Raw genomic sequence first — 16731 nt, forward strand, 5'->3', positions numbered from 1 at the left:
ATGTCTACATTGAGTAACCCGACTTCGTCGTCATCATATAAGCATTTGTGATGACCCAAAATGTCATCTTTAAATTTAATAAGTAATTCTGTGTTCTAAGACATCGAAAAGCACCATTTATCATTCCTCGACTTGCGTGCGCAGTCCGGGCATAAATCTGGAAAGCCTTTATGTGCGAAAGAAGAGAAAAGTTATGTTATGTGTTTGAGGGCGAGCTCTACTTCTCATTCAAGTGTAAATGATCCTAAGCGAGAGAGAATGTAACACCCCGGAGTACTTCAACACTATCAAGAAAGTTGATGTGTGCGTAGGCATGAGTTGTTATAGTCAGTTGAGACTAATATCGTATGTCGAAGTAAAAATCGGGCATTTTGGAAATGATTGGAGAGTTAGGGATTTTGCTTTAAAGCTTATAAGAATGGTACATTTCCAGTGGCACCAACCGTCTCACATGTTGGGGGGAGCACAAACTCCCACTACTCCCACTCTGGAGCAGATGGCTCCCTAGAATCAGGCTCCAACAGCCCCGTCAGTTGGGGTAGTTCAGCCAGTTATCACGGCACAGATCAGTGATAGGCCTGCCATGTATTTTAAGGCCTTATTGAGACTCGATAAGTTTACCAAGCTCTTTCCAGTTCACTTCAGTGGTACACCTTCTGAGGACCCACAGGATTATCTTGAACGCTGCCATGAGATGCTGCGGAACATGGGTATAGTTGAGACCAATGGGGTCGATTTTGCTGTATTTTAGATGACGGGTTCCGCCAAGGGGTGGTGGAGAGATTATACATTGACCCGACCTGTCTGATCGTCAGCACTTACCTGGGAGCAGTTCTCTCAGCTATTTCTGGAAAAGTTCCTCCCTATCACACTGAGAGAAGAATTCTGCAAGCAATTTGAGCGTCTACAGCAGGGCAGCATGATTGTTACTCAGTATGAGTCCCGTTTTGTGGATTTTGCCCGTCATGCTCTCCTTTTACTACTTACGGAAGGAGAGAGAGAGTGAGGAGGTTTATTGAGGGACTCACTCACCCTATCAGACTTCAGATGGCCAAGGAGACCAGAAGTGAGATTTCTTTTCAAGCGGCCACTAATGTCGCAAGGAGGATCGAGATGGTTCTTACACAGGAGAGAGGGCAGAGGTCCGATAAGAGGCCTCGTTAGTTCAGTGGTTTCAATGGTGCCTCGTCTGGAGACAGAGGTAAATTTGGTAGGGGTCATCCTTCCAGACCGTTTTATTCAGCACTTCATGTATCTCCCGGTGCTTCAGGGAGTCACAGTCCTATTATGCCTTACTCTAGGCAGCCAGTATTCAGTGCACATTCAGCTCATATCAGTGCATCACCACTCCAGAGTTACTACAGCGGTTATCCGGCCCATTTGGGTCAGCTTCAGCAGCCACGACATCAGGATGGGTGTTACGAGTGTGGAAACATTAGTCACATTAGGAGGCATTGTCCTAAATTGTCGAGTACCAGATCTTGGCAGGATTCGCGTGCCATCATACCGGCACCGGTTGCTTCACCGCCTGCTCAACCAGCTAGAGGTGGAGGTCAAGACATTAGAGGTGAAGGTCAGGCTATTAGAGGTGGAGGTCAGATCGTTAGAGGTGGAGGCCAGTCAGTTAGAGGCTGTCCCAGAAATGCAGTTCATATTGGTGGGGCCTAGGCCCAATTTTATGCTTTTCCAGCTAGGCCTGAGGCCGAGTCATCTAATGATGTGATCACATGTATTATTCTAGTTTGCCATAGAGATGCTTCTGTTCTATTTGATCCAGGATCTACTTATTCCTATATGTCCTCCTATTTTGCTTCATATTTGGTTGTGCCTTGTAATTCTCTGAGTGCTTCTATGTGTGTATCTACATTGGTGGGAGACTCTGTTGTAGTAGATCATGTCTATCATTCGTATAGGATTACTATTGGTAATATTGAGACTAGTGTGAATCTTCTACTTCTTGATATGGTAGATTTTGATGTCATCTTAGGTATGGATTGGCTGTCACCTTATCATGCTATATTGGATTGTCATGCCAAGATAGTGACCCTAGCTATGTCGGGGTTACCTCGGTTAGAGTGGAAAGGAACTCATGGTCATTCTGCCAGCATGGTTATTTTTTATATGAAAGCTCGACGTATGGTAGAGAAAGGGTGTCTAGCCTATTTGGCTTACATTCGCGATCCCAGTGCGGATGCTCCTTCTATGGACTCAGTACCAGTTTTTCATGAATTTCCAGAAGTATTTAATGCATATTTGTCGGGGATGCCACCCGACAAATATATTGACTTCTGTATTGATTTGGCTCCAGGCACTCAGCCTATTTCTATTCCACCATACCGTATGGCCCTGTCAGAGTTTAAAGAATTGAAAGAGTAGCTACAAGACTTGCTTGATCAGGGATTCATTAGACCCAATGTCTCGCCCTGGGGTGCACCATTATTATTTGTAAAGAAGAAAGATGACTATATGCGGATGTGTATAGATTATCAACAGTTGAACAAAGCCACTATCAAAACAAATATCTGCTGCCAAGAATTGATGATTTATTTGATCAACTTCAGGGTGCCAAGGTATTTTTGAAGATCAATTTGAGGTTTGGTTACCATCAATTGAAGATTAGGGCATCTGATGTCCCTAAAATAGCTTTTCGAATTCGGTATGGGCATTACGTATTCCTAGTGATGTCATTTGGGTTGACAAATGCCCCAGCATTATTTATGGATTTGATGAATCAGGTGTTCAAACCTTATTTGGATTATTTTGTAGTTGTATTCATTGATGATATCTTGATTTACTCCAGCAGTCGAGAGGGACATGAGTAGCATCTTTGAAGTGTGCTTCACACCTTGAAGAATAATCAGTTATATGCCAAGTTTTCAAAATGTGAGTTTTGGTTAGACTCGGTTTCCTTTTTGGGGATTGCTGTATCGGCAAAAGGCATAAAGGTGGATCCTAAGAAGATTGAGGTTGTTCATAATTGGCCTATACCTACTTCAGTTACAAAGATCCGGAGTTTCCTAGGTTTAGCAGGTTATTATTGTCGGTTCGTGGAAGGGTTTTCATCTATAGCAAGCCCATTGACCAGATTGACCCAGAAAGGTGTCCCATTCAGATGGTAAGACGAGTGTGAGTTGAGCTTTCAGAAGCTCAAGACCGCTTTGACTACGACGCCAGTGTTGGTATTACCTACAGGTTCAGGATCGTATACGGTGTATTGTGACGCATCTCACATTGGGCTTGGTGCAATATTAATGCAAGATGGCAAGGTAATTGCATATGCGTCGCGGCAGTTGAAAGTTCACGAGAAGAATTATCCTGTTCATGACTTAGAATTGGCAGACATTGTTCATGCGCTGAAAATTTGGAGGCATTACCTCTACGGTGTCTCGTGTGAGGTATTTACTGATCATCGTAGCCTTCAGTATCTGTTCAAACAAAAGGATATTAATTTTAGGCAGAAAAGATGGTTGGAGTTGTTGAAAGACTATGATATCACCATTTTGTATCACCTCAGAAAGGCCAATGTGGTGGGCGATGCTTTGAGTAGAAAGGTTGTGAGTATGGGCAGTCTTGCGTATATTCCGGTTAGTGAGAGGGCATTAGCTGCAGATGTTCAGACTTTGGCTAATCAGTTCGTGAGGTTAGATGTTTCAGAACCCAGTTGGGTTCTAGATTGCACAGTCGCTCGGTCTTCTTTATATGAACGCATCAGAGAGAGGCAGTATGATGATCCTCATTTACTTGTCCTTAAGGACACGGTGCGGCACGATGATGCAAAACATGTTGATGTGGGGGAAGATGGGGTTCTACAAATGCAAGGTCGTATTTGTGTGCTTAATGTGGATGGGCTTCGTGAATTAATTCTTGAAGAAGCATACAGTTCTGGGTATTCTATTCATCCACGTACCGCCAAAATGTATCAAGATTTGCGGCAACATTATTGGTGGAGGAGAATGAAAAAGGATATAGTTGCATATGTAGCTCGGTGTCTGAATTGTCAGCAAGTTAAGTACGAGCATCAAAGACCTGGTGGTTTGATTCAGAAGTTAGAAATTCCTGAGTGGAAGTGGGAGCATATCACTATGGATTTTGTTGTTGGGCTCCCACGGACTCCGAGAAAATTTGACGCAGTTTGGGTCATTGTGGACAGGTTGACCAATTCAGCACATTTCATTCCAGTGGCAGTAACCTATTCTTCAGAGAGGTTAGCTAAAATTTACATTCGTGAGATTGTCCGCCTTCACGGTGTGCCCGTGTCTATTATTTCAGATCGAGGTACGCAGTTTACCTCACATTTCTGGAGGGTTGTACAGCGTGAGTTAGGCACGCGGGTGGAGTTGAGTACAATATTTCATCCACATACAGACGGACAGTCAGAGCGCACTATTCAGATATTGGAAGATATGCTTCGCGCTTGTGTTATAGACTTTGTAGTCTCTTGGGATCAATTCTTGCCACTTGCGGAGTTTGCTTATAATAATAGCTACCAGTCGAGCATTCGGATGGCTCCATATGAGGCATTATAGGGAAGGCGATGCTGATTGCCAGTTGGTTGTTTTGAATTGGGAGAGGCTCGGTTGTTGGGTACCAATTTGGTACAGGATGCCTTGGATAAGGTCAAGATTATTCAGGATCGACTTCGCACAGCTCAGTCTAGGCAAAAGAGTTATGCCAATCGTAAAGTTAGTGATATTGCATTCATGGTTGGAGAAAAAATATTGCTCTGGGTTTCACCTATGAAAGGTGTAATGAGGTTCGGAAAGAAGGGCAAGTTGAGCCCTAGGTATATCGGACCCTTTGAAATTCTTGAAAGGGTGGGTGAAGTAGCCTACAAGCTTGCATTACCACCTAGTTTATCAGTGGTTCATCCAGTGTTCCATGTGTCTATGCTTCAGAAATATCATGGTGATCCGTCCCATGTGTTAAATTTCAGCTCAGTCCAATTGGATAAAGATTTGACTTACGAGGAGGAGCTGGTGGCTATTATAGCCCGGCAGGTCCGACAGTTGAGGTCTAAGAGTTATCCTTCAGTTCGTATGCAATGGAGAGATCATCTGGTAGAGGCATCTACCTGGGAGTCCGAGTCGGACATGCGGAGTAAATAGCCACACCTTTTCTCCAGCAAAGGTATTTGTTTTCTAACTTCGTTCGAGGACGAACGTTTGTTTTAAAGGTGGAGAATGTGATGACCCAAAATATCATCTTTAAATTTAATAAGTAATTCTATGTTCTAAGACCTTGAAAAGCACCATTTATCATTCCTCGACTTGCGTGCACAGTCCAGGCGTAAATCCGGAAAGCCTTTATGTGGAAATTTATGAAGTAATAATTTTTGGGATTTAAAAATGATTTTTAATTGACTTTGGTCAACGTATTGAGTAAACGGACTCGTATCCGTGTTCCGACATTCCCGGAAGGTCCGTAGTAAAATATGGGACCTGGACGTATGCCCGAAATCGAATTCCGAGGTCCCTAGCTCAAGAAATAAATTTTTGATGAAAATTGTAAGACTAAAATTCTATGGATTTAAAGAAATTGATTAATGTTTGATCTCGTTGGTATCGGGTCCATATTTTGGTTTCGGATCCCGGTACAGGTTTAATATAATATATAAGTCATGTCTATGAAATTTGGTAGAAATCGAAGTTGATTTGACGTGATTCGGATGTCCGGTTGAGAAGATAGTAGTTTTGAAATGTTCTCGAGGAATTCATGAGTTTTGGTGCTAAATCCATAGTTTTAGGTGTTATTTTTGTGATTTGATCGCACGAGCAAGTTCTTATGATGTTTTTAGACTTGCGTTCATGTTTGGTTTGGATTCCCGAGGGCTCGGGTGAGTTTCCGATAGGCCACGAGATATTTTGAACTTAGAAACTTTTGTTGGTATAACTGAACCTGTTGCAGGCCTCTGATCTCGCAATTGCGAGATCAAGCATTGCAAATGCGAACCAAGCAAGTATGACAATTGCGAGGTTTTTATCGCAATTGTGAAGAAAGCCTAGGCAGGAGATCTCGCAATTGCGAGTTTATCTTCGCAATTGCGAAGGCAGCGGAATTGTGTAGGTTCTCGCATTTGCGATGAACCCTTCGCATTTGCAAGCTTCGCAATTGCGAAGCTCAGGTCGCAAATGCGACATCTGCAGCTGATTAAAATGACTTTTGTATGGGAATTTTCATTAATTTCCTAAATTTTCAAGACCTAAAACACAAGAGACAATTTTCCAAAGATCATTCCTTCCCCAAATCATAGGTAAGTGATTCTAAACTAGTCACTTTCAATCTTTTACATCTTATAACAAGATTTCAACCTAGAATCTAGAATTTTTATGGTGAATTAGGATTTTTAGGTAGAACTTAGGAATTTTGAAATTTGGGGATTTAGACCTCGAATTGAGGTCGGATTCCAAAACCAATTGTATATCCGGACGCATCTCGGAATGGGTGTTCGGATTTCGTAAGTTTTTTCGAGATTTGAGACGTGGGTTCCACTGTCGAATATTTTAATGAATATCGGATTTTATCCGGAAAATTAGTAAATTCATATGAAATTAATTCCTATGATTCGTATTGAGTATATTGAATTGTTTATGAATAGATTTGAAGCTTTCGGAGATAAATTTAAAAGGAAAAGTTGTGGTTGAATAATTGATTGAAATTTGCAAAGTGAGGTAAGTGTCGTAGTTAACCTTAACTTGAGGGAATAGAACCCTTAAATTATTTGTTATATGACATGCATGTGAACGACGTATAGACGAGGTGACGAGTGTCTATACGTCGTGAAATTAATTATTTGCCTGCTTACTTGAAAACCCATAAATTGTTTTAAATCATAAATTAATTATTATAATGATTGTTTCTCTCCTATTCTTTGTCAAATATTAATTCTTGAATTCCTGCATTAATTGTTACATGCTATTTGAATTATGTGTTTTAATTGTTATTTGACATTTAGCATATTAAATATTAAACTGCCTATTTTCTCCCTGATTTCCATAATAATTTGCTATTAGTCATTGTTTGTTTCGTAATTAAATCATAAGTATTGTATGCTTGTTGTCTTATAATTTTATATTAATTGTTGCATTTATTGGGGAAATTTCTTCTATAAGAATTTGTAAATGGATATATTGGGGGATTAGATTGCATGCCGCAACAGACTTATTAAAAATCAATATTGGGGGATCAATTACACACCGCAATAGACTTATTAAAAGTCAATATTGGAGGATCGGATTGCATGCCGCAACAGACTTATTAAAAGTCAATATTGGGGGATCAGATTGCACGCCGCAACAGACTTATTAAAAGTAAATATTGGAGGATCGGGTTGCACGCCGCAACAGACTTATTAAAAGTCAATATTGGGGGATCGGATTGCACGCCGCAACAGACTTATTTAAAAGTCTATATATATACTTGATTGAAATAAATATATGACAGACTTGATTAAAAGGAATATATTGGGAGAGCGGGTTGCACGCTACAACAGAATTGAATGTGAATATATTGTGAAAGCGGGTTGTACGCTGCAACAGAATTGAATGTGAATATATTGTGAGAGCGGGTTGCACGCTGCAACAGAATTGAGTGAAATAATAATGGATTATGACAGCTGAGTTGGCTTCAATTATTATAATTGAGTTACCTTATTTATTTTTATTATTTGTTGTTGTTATTAATATTGTGTACAGGTTAATGTAAGTGAACCGCCTTAACCTCGTCAGTACTTCATCGAGGTTAGGCTCAGGACTTACTAGTACATGGGGTCGGTTATACTGATACTACACTCTACACTTCTTGTGCAGATTTTGGAGTTGGTCCCAGCGGCGTACCATAGACTTGCTCGGATTTCAGCTACTCGGAGGAGACTTGAGGTATAACTGCATAGCGTCCGCAGTTCTGAAGTCCCCGCCAATTTTACTTTAGTTGTGTATTTTTTTCCAGACAGCTTTATTTTATTCAAATCTTTATTTGTATTATTTTAGAAGCTCGTGCACTTGTGACACCAATTCTGGGATAGTATTTAGACACGTTGTTTTTATGGATTATTCACTATATTTCAAATTTTGCTTTCGCATTTATTTTCTTGTTATTAATAAATTTAAAATTATTTTAAAAATGGATAATATTATTCTAACATTGGCTTGCCTAGCAAGTGAAATGTTAGGCGCCATCACTGTCCGAAGGAGGGAATTTCGGGTCATGACAGCATTGTAACTCTCATATTTCAAAACTAATATTTTACAAGAAAACGGACAGCACCTCCCCTGTTTTTACAACATCCAATAAGTTACTAAAAGTCACCAAACAGCCCAAACAACAACAATATAATTCACAATAAGCTCTCTGATTACTTCAACAACCATTTTGAGCGGCAATCTCGATTTACAATTAACAAAAAATATAATTTAATCCAATTCATTTTCCATGAATCTGCCTACAATATGTATAACATCATACTTATGATTACCATATCATTTTCATCCCAAAACATCATAAGAATAATTTTCAAAAATAGTCCACACGCCTAGCACCTTAACATTTATCGTCAATCGCTTGTTTTTCATGTTATCTTCTTCAATCCGCTGAATTAGCACATAGATAAGCTTAACAAAAGCAGCCACAACATAATCAAACTATTTATAACAATTTTCAGCCACAACCAACCATATATATAGCCTCAACACATCCCACAAAAAAAAAGATAACGATTCCTTATGCCATGTCAATTACTATCTTGAAGATTTTAACTCAAACAATACCTGATTAAGCTTAAGCATAACCAATAACATGATTTGCATACCTTAGGCAGTAGATACAACTTGAAATTTCAGCCATAACAATATATATATATATATATATATATATAGAGAGAGAGAGAGAGAGAGAGAGAGAGAGAGAGAGAGAGAGAGAGAGAGAGCCTTAAAACAACCCAACAAAAGATATCAACAACTCTTCTCCTTTCAAGTGTTATCTTGTAATCTTCATCCAATAACTTAACCAGCATATAGATAATATTAATCCCAAGAATTAGGGTGTTATACATACCTTAAATAATCTGGAACAACTCGAACCAAAGCTTCCCATATCATACAACATCCCTTAATCATATCACGACACCATAGAGACTCTCTTCTTCACTTAGGCTAACTTTTGATGTTTGATTATGGTGTATTCCTTTAGAATTTGTTTGGAGCCTTTGTAGAACTGTTTGGGAGAGTTTGGAGAGTGTGAGTATGGAAGGAGGACGAAAAATGAGCAAAGCGCATCCCAAAAACGAGATAAGAATAAGTGAAAGTCGGTCCCCTCCTGCGCAGTCTCGCGAAAACGCAAATATCTCTCTACGTCGATGTCGTATTGTTGAACGGTTTGAAGAGTTAGAAACTATACACATTGGGTATTTAATTCAATATAAAAATATACCTGTAACTCCGAAGTGCGGAGACGTGACTTGGCGACCCTACTTTAAAAATTCATAATTCTCTACCCCGATATAGTATGAATAAATCTTTTAGACCATTGGAAACTAGGTTCAAATACCTTCATTTTTGTATGATATATGTCCCAAAATAATATCATAAAGCTTACGAATTAATTTCTCAAAATGGCTCGTTACAAAACAAATCTTAGCTCAATTTTTCGGTAACTTAAATCCGACTTTTCCCAAACTTTATATATTATATCCAAACATCATATATTGTCATATCATGACTTTAAAATCATTTAAATCATGATTAGAAAGTCTCATATTCATCTTAACTTATTTAAGACTTCGGTAAACCTTTCTTATCCTTGTAGAATGAGTTCGTCCTTTTTGAGCTTACATAAGATAATCCTATAATGACAGTGATGTCTGAAATACGGGTTGTAACAACATGTCCCTGAATGATAACTCTTAAAGACTTGCTAAAATGGTACGTAACATCATTAAATCACTTTATATACTTTCAAAGAGGATCTCATTTGCAAGCTTACATCAATTGACTTACGACTTTCACGTACAAAAACATGGGTGTAACAAGAGTAGTACTAACGTCTAGTTTTCATAACAGAATATTCTCTTGAATATTCTATGGTGTTTGTACTTTTAGGGTTCATTGGGGAATGTCCCATATAAATAAAAAAGAAGATAGGTAAGAAAAGGGAAATATTCTCTAATAAGAACACTCTTTGAAAAGCAGACTCTCTCTAGAAAAAAGACAACCACTACCTTTCTAAAGAGATTCGATTGTCTGTTATTCCACACTTTTTCCATTAGATCCAAGAAGGGTCCCAACATTTGTTATGCCCCGCAGCATTACGTCGATGTTACGCTCCGCAATATTATATTACGATGATGTTACGCTCTACAATATTATATTATGACGATGTTGCACCATATAGTATTATACGTTGAATTTATCGTAAGACAATTGACAATTGCAGTATTATATCACTGTCTTGACAAGATTATTTGGAGATTATAAGTATTATGTTATTTTCAAACAAGTGATGAGTAAATTCATGAAGGTGAGAAGGTAAGAAAATCGAAGAAAATGAATTTCGTCGAAGTTTGACATTTTGGAATAAAATACGGTCCGAGATATAATACCCGGTATTTATGGACTAGTGCCATACAAATTACCACATGACCATGATAGTAAGGTATATAAAGTATGTTAAAAGTAAATAGTATTTTAAGTAGTTTGAGATAATTCTTAATTATGTGGGTAATTGGTTAATTATTGAGTAATGAGAGATTACCTAATTAATTAACTAGAAATTGGTAGATAAGCTTAATGGAGATACCTCCCAAAATGTGGCAGCAAGTTGGATTGTTAGACATGCCTTATAGTGACTAGGTAAATTAGGTATCTAGGTGGCTTAATTAGGGAAGTTTTGGGCAAATGTCATCCCCAAAAGTGGGGCCCCACAAACCTCATAGATAAGAAGACTTTCATACATCTTTAAAGTAAGATACTTATGTTGCTAAGCAACGGGTGATGTCTCAAACAAAAATTCACTTGAAACTCCTTAATGTTTCAGCAAACTCATTCAAAGTGTTAGCAACGTAATTTTCTACAAAGGTCATGCAAGATTATGATCAAATTCACTAAAAGGCTTCTTTAATATAAAATGGAGATGCTTACATCCAATCTCCAAGTAACGAGCCTTCAGCAAAATAATTTATCTGAGGATATACTACGAGACTTCTTAGAAAATTAGCAACGGGATTTTACGATTATAAAGGAGTACGACGTAATCATTCTCAATAATATCATACGTATTTTTTTCTACTTCGATTCGTCGTTATGTGTTGTCACAATTGACGTGCGTTAGAGGGATTATCAAAAGAATCGGCTCAGGTATGTTAAGGTTAAGCCCTTCTTTTATTTTGCCATGATCTCGTAACTACATGCGTTTGATAACGAGGCATAAAGAGAAGTTCATACTACCGAATTTATATACATTATCCTAGTCTCATAAGTTACAGTATTTTCCCTTATCGAGACTTCATATTCAATTGAGTATTGTCTTCTTCCAGTTAAGAGAGCAGAGGGTCTATATATATACAGTATTACAGTATTTTCCCCACCATCAAGCTATAATGGGTAGGCTGGCCCCTATTGGGCAATCTCTGATCAGATGGTAAGTTATATACCGATCCTACTGTGGCCGAGCGCCTATAAGCGAGCCCAGCATGGCCGAGATACAAAGCCTAATATGGTCGAGCGCCTATGAGAGAGCCTACTACGGCGGAGCAGTTACAGATCATCTTTGACTCCCAGTTACTTTCAGTTATTATATTATCAGTTCAGTTCCAGCTTTCAGTTATTTTACTGCCTTGCATACTCGGTACGTTATTTCGTACTAACGTCCCTTTTTTCTGGGGACGCTGCATTTCATGCGTGTAGGTTTAGACAGACAGACGGGTAGACCTCCTTAGTAAGTGTTGCCCGAGTTCAGATTTATTGGTAAGCTCCGCGTCCTTCGGAGTTACCGGGTCTAGTGTTTTGTGTACATCTTGTGTATATATGTATATAGGTTATGGGTAGATCGAGGCCCTGTTCCGATCACAATACAACCATCAGTAGAGGCTTGTAGACATATCCTGTCAGTTAGTGTAGTATGTTAGGCTTGTAGGCCTTGTAAGTATATTTTGTTGGTTTGTCAGCTATAGTAGTTGTGACGGCCTTGTCGGCCCAACTTTATATTGATGTTTAGTAAGTGTTAGCTTCCATTCAGTTTTATATTTTGCTTCGCAAATTGTCTTGCAATGTGGCCACGGCCAAATATGTTCATCGTCCCTTGTTGCAAGTTGGTACGCAAGGATATGTGAGGCACCGGGTGCCGGTCTCGCCCCCCAGGTTCGAGGCGTGACAAAAATGATATCAGAGTAGTTCTGTCCTAGGGAGTCTACAAGTCGTGTCTCACCTATTTATGGGTGTGTTGTGCACCACACTTATAAGCAGGAGGCTATAGGGTATTCCGGACTGTCACTCTTTCTTCTTACTCTAGATCGGGTGGTAGAGCTCAGTTGTAAGAACTCAATTTTCTAAACCCTATCTTATTCATAATACGACAATACATTTATCCATAAAGACGGTTGGTAAGAGATATCGTTGTGGAGGAGTTGAGTCAGAGGAACTCGATTTTGCATCATGCTTATGATGAGTAAATGTAAGGTCTTCAGTAGATCATGTGCGTACTAAGATATATAAACTTCTTGATAAGGAGCCTTAAGGAAAGAATATCTATCCACCCATATGGTGAAAAGCAATAAGAGATTCAGAAGATAGATACAAGTTTCAAAAAGTAAAAAAAGCAAGGTGAAGAAGGGAATGAGGTATCGAGTTAGTGAAGATGATCATTATCTATAATTCAGTAAAAGAGATATAAGAATTTTGAGTTACCTTCGACAGTAACAGAGGTATGTACAATTGGCCACATGTCCTATGGGAGCTAGCAGATATGGTTTAAGACAGGACAGGATATCAGGATCCAGTTGGGATTAGAGTAACCCAAAATGATGAATGGATTGTTTATATTAGTTGACATTTCTGAAGGATATTACAAAGGTGCTAATAGATCTCTTTGTGATACACCCAGATGGTGCATTCTAGAATAGTACAACTAGATATGAATACTAGATTTTTTTTATTTGCAAAGACAAGCACTGGAAGCCTTGAAGGGATAAATATTACCTTAGTATGGCGCCCGTCCCTAGTAAAGAGAGAATGTTAGCCAACCCGAAGAGCTAGTGAATGAAGCAAGGAGAGCTAGAAGCAAAAGAATATCTTGTTCGAGTTTTCAGAATAAAGTGATACACATAGATGTTGGAGGGAAATAAGAAGAGAGTCAATGAAGCATTATGAGTAAGATATGATACATGGATGACAACGGTAGATAAAAAAGATGACAGTATTACAGAGTCTATAGTCAAGTGAAGGAAAATACGAGAGGTGACAGGCCTTGAGACAACAAAAGAATATAGGCCATAAAGTCATATCCTCATTTTGAAAAATAAGTTCGTGACTCTAACGTGATTACCAAAAGGAAAAGTTAGACCCAAGAATAATAGAAATTAGTATGGATTGATGAACAAGATAAACTAAACATGAATTAGGGACTGAGTGATTTGATAATAATCGGTATCGTGAGAATTTCATATTTCGTTCTGGCGATAATAGAATGGACAACAGAAGAAGATTCATGAGAAATTCAGAGAATGGACATTCAGGAAGATGCTTTCCTAAAGCAAAAAATGTGAGCAAAGTTAAGCTTAAGGGATTGTGTGTGCTAGTTACACTAGGTGTCTCCCTCGTGAGTAAGAAATTTTGTTATCCTTGGTACAAAAGGATTTCTGCAAGGCGAGTAAGGGTCATCGATGATGTGAAAAGACGCCAAAGTTGAAGAGGTTAAATATCTATAGGTAGATCGTCGTAGCTCCAACTCTTAGTAATCCCCCTGGGGGGAGGGGGGGTAATATGGAGTAATGTGGTATTAAGTCAGAATTAAGTGGTTCAAGTAATTATGGAATGGTAAAGGAAGAATGCGACAAAAATGAAAAAGGGATGAGATTGCACTTATTCAAAGCCTACAGATAGGCTACGATACTAGAATATTATGCAAACACGACGTCAAGGATAGGAAGTGAGGGTTCCTGCCTGGGATGTTATTGATAAATAAGGAGCCAGTACGGGACATAAGTTAAGACAAAGGAAATAATCGAAGAAAGATTGCGCGGAATATTGATATGAGAGTGGGCCAACGATTAGTTAGTAGTCGATTCAGGAAGAGCCTAGTTATGACTAGGTAAGAGGATACATACAAATCAATAGATCGTGCAAGATAAACAGAGTGAACCCTAACATGGGGAATTCAATCTCGCAGATATGACATCGTGACCTTGAGAAGTACTCAGATAGGAGTTGGGGTAGTTAAAGATACTGTATGAGTGTTATGGAAAGATAGTCAAAACTTCAGTTCAGGAGAAACCGTACGAGCACATAAGTATGGAGGTAAGTAACTAAGGAATTTTATAGGTGAGTACGAACACCAAGAATTCCATTGGGTATACGATGTAATAAGCTCGTAGCTTTACTAGGGCCAGAAGGTATCCCTAAGTACTACAACAAAAGATTTGCTAAGGAAATAAGAAAGAAGGCTCCAACCTAAGCTTAGTGACCTAAAGAGGGAATGATCTTATAACAGCAGTCACAACAACATTGTATGTACTCCATAAGAAAGTGGCACCTACCGTGGCTAATAAATGGGAAGTAAAATCAGAAGTGATATTCAAGATCATATGAGTGGTATGGAATTCCAACATGCATGGGAACTAAGATAAGTATGCACGCAACACGGGGGCAGAAGATTAGGAAAAGTAATGTCTTACATTTAAAGAAATCTAAAAAGGAACGAAAAGAATTATTCGATTAATGATCAAGAGTATTTCGAAGTACTATCCATACAACGTATATGATGACAATCATATAGCCGTAGAAGATTCTGGTATAAGTTACAAGAAATAATTAAGTCCAGGTCATAGACAAAGGATTGAATTGTTAGAAGATTGTATCATGGATATTCCATAGCGCCCATGAAAGACTAAAAGTAATAACTGATACCATGAGTCGCAGATCGAGAGATAGCTTAAGCATACATAAATATACTGATCAGAAGGAGGAGGAAACTAAAAAGTTACACCAACAAAGTAAATCAGGAGTCTGATTATTGGACCCAGAAAATTATAGACCTCGTGATTGAGAACATTACAGGATTACTCTTAGATATTAGAGGTACAAGAGAGATAATACAGTAGCCATATTCTATAATGGCTCTACGATAAAGCCAGTTAGAAGAAGTACCAGCCTCATAAGAAGTCAGTATGAAACTCCCACCAGGTTGTGTATGCACCAGAGGTGCAAGTATTATAATAGAGCTTCAACTCGTGGATGTGAATTATACCTATATGGAAAGGAGGTCATGAAAGAGATAAAAGAGGTGAGGCGATATTTTAAGGTAAGTAAGGTAAAGGTGAACAACGTATGAGATACTGCAGTGCAGAAGGGTGTGAATAGTCCATACTTTGAATAAAAATCTAGAAGCGCGGGGATTCAGTATCCAGGAATGATAGCGGTGTCGTCAGTGACATATCTTCCAGCCTATGGTTTCTAGGTACCGAGAGATCTAGACAAGATAGCAAAGAATAGTTGGAAACGATGTGATGTCTCGCTTGATATTCCAGAATAACATAAGGAAATCTATGGTGCAAGCAAGTTAAAGGAAGATGGCGAATAATATAAACGGAAAAGGGCCAAAAATGCCCCTAAGGTATTGAAAATGGCTCAATTTTGCCCTCCTTCCACCTATTGGGCCATAAATGCCCTTAACGTTAGTTTTTGGGCTCAAACTTACCCTTATATCTAACAGAAGGGCCAACAATATCCCTAACGAAAATGGCTCAGAAATACCCTTTGTTAACCTTTTGGTCCGCAAATGCCCCTAAAGTTTATTTTTGGGCTCAAACTTACCCCTATATATAAAAGAACTAACCTGGTCAATGTTTTGACTTTAAATTTGCCATGTGACATTTTATTAATCCGTCACGTGTATTATTTGTATTAAATAAGTCCACCTGTATCTTTTAAAATATCCAACGACCTTGGCCCGCTCCTATATATTTGGACGGTCGGCTAAAAATAATTACATTCTCTAGTTAAATATAAAAAAAAAAATACATTGATTATATATAAAAATATATATATATTATACATTAATATTTTAATATATATTTTTCATCATATTATTTTTAGGAGAAATTATACAATGTAGTTTTCCCTATCAATTATGATCTATAACTCGAATTTATTAAGCAAATATGACAATGGAACGGTAATTTTTGCGAATATTTTAGCTCTATCGTTATATATTAAAACACTATTAGTTCATATTGAAAAGATCATGTGAAGTCCATTAATGTGCTAAGCAGTTGGATATGTATATAATTAAAGGTTTTAAATAATTTCATTTCCATATGTTTCTTTGTTTCTCCTTTAGAATCATATAAATAGAACATTATCATTTTTATGTTTGCAAATTAAAATTTATATTTGTTAAACTTGTTAAGATTTGCAAAATTTGAAGAGAAAACTATACCGTATAATTTCTCCTAAAAATAATATCATGTAAAATATATATTAAAGTATTAATGTATAATATACATATTTTTATATATAATTAATGTAT

The sequence above is a fragment of the Nicotiana tomentosiformis genome, chromosome 12 (genome assembly GCF_000390325.3).
Source record: "Nicotiana tomentosiformis chromosome 12, ASM39032v3, whole genome shotgun sequence".
Lineage (NCBI taxonomy): Eukaryota > Viridiplantae > Streptophyta > Magnoliopsida > Solanales > Solanaceae > Nicotiana > Nicotiana tomentosiformis.